The sequence below is a fragment of the Cornus florida genome, unplaced genomic scaffold (genome assembly GCF_030987335.1).
Source record: "Cornus florida cultivar Cherokee Brave unplaced genomic scaffold, ASM3098733v1 CherokeeBrave_3.0.0_Hap2_Chr06, whole genome shotgun sequence".
In the NCBI taxonomy this organism is placed as follows: Eukaryota; Viridiplantae; Streptophyta; class Magnoliopsida; order Cornales; family Cornaceae; genus Cornus; species Cornus florida.
Genome location: NW_026775576.1, coordinates 60,488,733 through 60,494,040, shown reverse-complemented (window position 1 = coordinate 60,494,040; position 5,308 = coordinate 60,488,733). Strand labels below are relative to the sequence as shown.

Sequence of the window (5,308 nt, the reverse complement as noted above, 5' to 3'; positions counted from 1 at the left end):
TAATTAATGTATAGACTTGAATAACATGATTAAATTCTTTCAATTGTTTATCTGTATTAATCTCATGTTGTCTTATATGTGGTTAATTGATAAACAAACTTTACACTTGAATTCTTTGTTAATTGATTCTTGTGATGTCTATGCATGGTGATGATTAATTATAATTTTGGTTCAATTTGATAGATAACGCTTATATTAGATGGGTTGTACTACATAATTAGGTTAATTTCTTGTCTAATTAGTTTAATTTCTGGCTTAGTTAGTTTAAATTAAGGTTAATTTGTTTAATTGCAATTGAATTCCTTGGTAAGTAGACAATCAATACTAGTATTTGAAATTCATGCTTATTGTCACAATTGCATTATCCTCTAAATTAATGTGTGTTGAAATTGTAACTTGAATTGATAAATCATACTTTGAATTGGTGAATTCCACTACACTTAGTTTATTTGTCATTAAGTAGTTGATTTATGCTTGAAATTGACGGTTTACACTTTTCATTGCAATTGTTAGCCACATTAAGATTACACATTGTTATTTCCCTAATTAGTTGAATGTAATGAGTTAGGGAATGTGCTTAATGGTGAATTTTATACCCTAAGCCTCTGCCCAATCTTTAAAACTCTAATATTTTATTGCATTACTTATATTAAAATTAGTTCTAATCACAAAACAAACATTTTTTTAGCAATCACATAAGTACTAAAGTAGAATTCAATACTAAAAACCAATATTTGTTTAGATCTCTTGGGACGATCCCTCCTCGCTTCATACCCCATAGTATAAGTGTTTAGTAGTTTTATAAATTATAAAATATGATGCCTATTTGACATTATTTCTAAACCTAAAGTGTTGTGCATTATTTTGTGCACACGCTCGGTCGCATCATAGTTTTGGCGCCATTGCCAGGGATCTAACGGTTTAAAGAATTGAATTAGACATTAGTTCTTTGTCAATTATTTACTTTAAAGTCATTTTATTTTTATTTTCTCACTTGATAATTGTCAATTAGGTATTTGAAGCAAAATGGAGCAAACGCAGGACTTTGAAGCAATAAAAAATTGAAGTTGCTTAAGGACCATTTGTAAGTTTTTCTTTGAATTCTTGAATTTAATTGTCAATTATCTTACATGCTTTGGACAGCCCAAGTGGAGGCTTATTGAATTGTTTTATTTTAAGTTCAAGCATACCTTCTTCTAGAAGGCATTTGCCGATATGGAGGCCTTTATTTGTTTGTGCATTGATATTATTGAGGAGTTTGGGAACATCGTATGTGGAGGTTGAAAATTATTGTGTAAGTGTGTTGACTTATTCTAGTACATGCATGGTCATAGATCACTTAGTCGTCCTCTTGCTCCTGTAAATCAAAATCTCGAAGTTTCCCTTTGACATTTAAGAGGTAGTGCTAGGGATAGTCAACATATTCTTCCCATTTTTGATCTTCCATCACCCTTAATGTAAGACCCAATTGAAGATCCCATTGAAGATCTTGGTCATGTGGATCACCAAGGTGTGTACCATCCACAACAAGTTCATATTATGGATCCTCAAGGTATGCATCCACCTTTGGGAATGCCACGACTAATCAATCCTGTTGTGCAACAACCTAATCTAGGGATGCCAAGGCCAAAAGTTGTTCCCCCAATTGGTGAGCAACAACATAAATATGTTCAAATGGCATACCCTCATCAAGGTCAAATTGCATACCCTTATCTCAATCCTCTCAATCCTCCAACGGTCCTTAAAGATCGTTACACTCCAAATCAATATAATGGACCCACTTGCATTCAATTACCAAATTTCTGTGCTCATCATTATGAGATTAAGGCTTCCACCATTAACATGTGCCCCTTTTTCTATAGGTTGAGCAATGAAGAGCCTTATAAACATTTAGATGAGTTTTTGGAAGTTTGTTCCATTGTAAAAATCACAAATGTGCCGGAAGAAGTCCTTAAAATGAAGCTTTTCCCTTTCACTCTTCGGGATAAAGCTAAATATTGGTTTAACAACTTGGGGCCAAATACAATCACCTCTTGTGCACAATTGCAACAAGAGTTCCTAAAGAAGTACTACCCCACGAGTCGAACCAATTCCATGAGAACTTCTATTCGTGAATTTGCATAAGAAGAAGGAGAACCCCTCCATGAAGCATAGGAATGTTTGAATGACTTACTATAGAAATGTCCACATCATGACATTCCTAAGTGACAATTAGTTCAATGTTTCTTTGCAAGTTTATCCGATGCCAATAAGGGCATTGTTGATGCTTCATGTAGAGGCAGCAACATAGAAATAAATGAGGATGAAATTTCGCATCTTTTAAAAAAAATGAGTGAAAACTCAATGCATAGATCTTCATCTTCTAGGGGGGTCGCCTAGCAAACGTGGGAGGAAAGAAAGCTCTATGTCAAATAGACACTTCCATGGAAATTGCCGCCGAGGTAAAAAATCTTACTAAAAGGTTTGATAAATTCCTTTTGAATCAAAGTCCAACAATTTAATCTTCTTTCCATCATTCAAATGTAATGTGCATGACTTGTTCTAGTTACACTCACCATACTTCAAATTGTCCTCTTGGACAAATCATACCAAGTGAGTCTCAAGAACAAACAAATGCCGCTTTCATTCATCAAGGGAACAAATCTTATTCCAATACTTACAATCCGGGGTGGAAGAATCATCCAAACTTTGCATGGAAAAATCAAGGAGATGGTGCGAACCTTCCTCAAACTCAATGTTACCAAGCAAAGTATGTTCCCCCACATCTCCAAAATTAGAATTTTTAAAATTACCGTCCTTCATTCTATCCTCAAAATATAAATCAACATTCTCATCCTCAACCATCAAATTCTCAATCCTACTCTCATCTTCAAGCATCAAATTCTCAATCTTATTCTAATTTAAATCAAGCGCCTCCTAAGAGTTCCGCTTTTGAAGACAAGGTCTTGGAAGCCTAGGTGATCTTCAAAAAGATAATCAATTGTTTCATTCTCGCTCTCAATCAATTACAAAGCTTGAAGCTCAAATCAGGCAATTAGCTAATTCTTTAAATGTGAGAGAGAAATGTAAGTTGTCTAGTCAAACTGAGACCAATTCTAAGGGGCAATTTATGGCGCAATCAAGTCCTTCATCGGGATTTTTCAGAAATGAACAAGTTCAAGCAATTACTACCTTGAGGAGTGGTAGGAAAATGGACAATAAGGTAGAGGTACCTAAGGAGGATAGTGAACTAGCACAACCAAGTGGTTGTATCCGTCCCATTCCAAATCCTATTCCTACTTTCTTGGATGCTAGTGGTTCCAAAAAGGACATTCTATCATCTTTATCATCATCTCCACAATTAGAGAAGCCTTATGAGCCAAAAGCTCCATTTCCTCAAGCATTGAGAGAGACTTCAGCATTTGGGAGACAAGAAGGAAAAATTCAAGACGTGATGGAAGTGTTTAAACAAGTGAAAATTAATCTTTCTCTTCTAGATACAATTAGGAAAATTCCACCATATGCAAAGTTCTTGAAAGACTTGTGCATTCAAAAGAGGAAAAACAAAGGAAAAGACCTTAAGAAAGTGCTTCTAACGGAACAAGTGAGTTCCATTCTTCTTCTAACACTCCTCCTAAGTTCAAGGATCCGGGCGCTTTGACCATTTCTCGTGTTATTGGAAACCAAGAGGTTCGTAGAGCTCTCCTTGATTTAGGTGCAAGTATTAATCTCATTCCATGCTCTATTTACTTGCAATTAGGATTAGGGGACTTGAAGCCAACATCGGTAATAATCTAACTAGCCAATAGATTAATTAAGAAACCGAGGGGAATTGTTGAGGACATCTTAATTAAGGTTGATAAGTTTTATTTCCCGGTTGATTTTATGGTACTTGATACTGAGCCAATCCCTAATCTCACCAATCACCCAGTCATCCTAGGAAGACCATTCCTTACCACTGCCATTGCCACCATTAATTGTAGATTAGGCATTATAGACATCTCTTTTGGCAACATGATGGTTAAGCTTAATGTATTCAATGCGAGTCAATATCCCACAGATGAAGACAAGTGTTTCCCAGTGGATGTCTTGGATGAAGCCATAGAGGAGATTCTTCCCTCTATTTTCTCTAAGGACCCTCTTGAGGTGTGCCTTTGTGAAATGTTTAAAAGTTGTGGTTTTGACACAGAAGGATCTATAAGTGAGGTGAATGCTTTGATGGACTCTGTGGCCACTTTGGATTTTTTACCTTGGAAAAACAAGAAAGAATTTCTTCCTTCACTCTCTAGTACTACACCAGTTCCTTCTCTCATCTCTCTTCATACTCTTGAGCTTAAGCCTCTTCCATCCAATCTCAAATACGCCTTCTTAGGCCCAAGAGACTCTTCCGGTCATCATTACTTCAAATCTTGAAAATGACTAAGAGAATGATCTTTTGGAAGTGCTTAAAACTAATAAAGAAGCCATTGGATAGAGTGTGGCTGACCTAAAAGGCATTGACCCTTCTATTTATATGCATCACATACACATGGAAGAGGATGAAAGGTCATTTAGGGATGCTCAAAGGAGATTGAACACAAATATGAAGGAAGTTGTCATGAAGGAGGTTGTGAAACTTCTAGATGCAGGAATCATTTATCCTATATCTGATTTCAAGTGGGTTAGTCCAACTCAAGTAGTTCCTAAAAAGTCGGGAATCACAGTTGTTGAAAATGCTAAGGGTGATCTCATATCGAAACGTACCGCCACTTCGTGGCGAGTTTGCATAGATTATCGAAAGCTAAATTCCGCCACTAGAAAGGACCATTTTCCATTGCCTTTCATTGATCAAATCTTAGAAAGATTGGCCAGACAACAATATTATTGCTTCCTAGATGGTTACTCGGGGTACAATTAAGTGGTTTTAGACCCATTGGACTAAGAAAAGACCACCTTCACATGTCCCTTCAGTGCATTTGCTTATCGATGGATGCCTTTTGGATTGTGCAATGCTCCTGCCACTTTTCAAAGGTGTATGATGTCAATTTTTTCGGACATGGTGGAGAAATATTTAGAAGTCTTCACGGATGACTTCTCGGTTTTTGGGTCCTTCTTTGATTCATGTCTCCAAAATCTCTTAAAAGTGCTTCAAAGATGTTGTGAGACTAATCTCGTGTTAAGTTGGGAAAAGAGCCATTTCATGGTTCAAGAAGGAAGTGTGTTTGGACATGTTATCTTTAAAAGAGGAATAGAAGTTGATAAAGCAAAAGTTGAGTTGATTTCCGAATTGTCTCCACCTCCTACGGTGAGAGAAATCCGCTCCTTTTTAGCTCATGCCGATTTTTATCGC

At 36.4% G+C, this 5,308-nt stretch overlaps 1 non-coding gene across 1 annotated transcript; it reads right to left on the bottom strand.

The window, feature by feature from the left end:
• Window positions 1–2,088: 2,088 nt before the first annotated feature.
• LOC132315184 (small nucleolar RNA R71) lies at window positions 2,089–2,198 on the bottom strand. The gene has a single exon (XR_009483596.1). It is a non-coding gene; the product is annotated as a small nucleolar RNA R71 (small nucleolar RNA).
• Window positions 2,199–5,308: the final 3,110 nt, after the last annotated feature.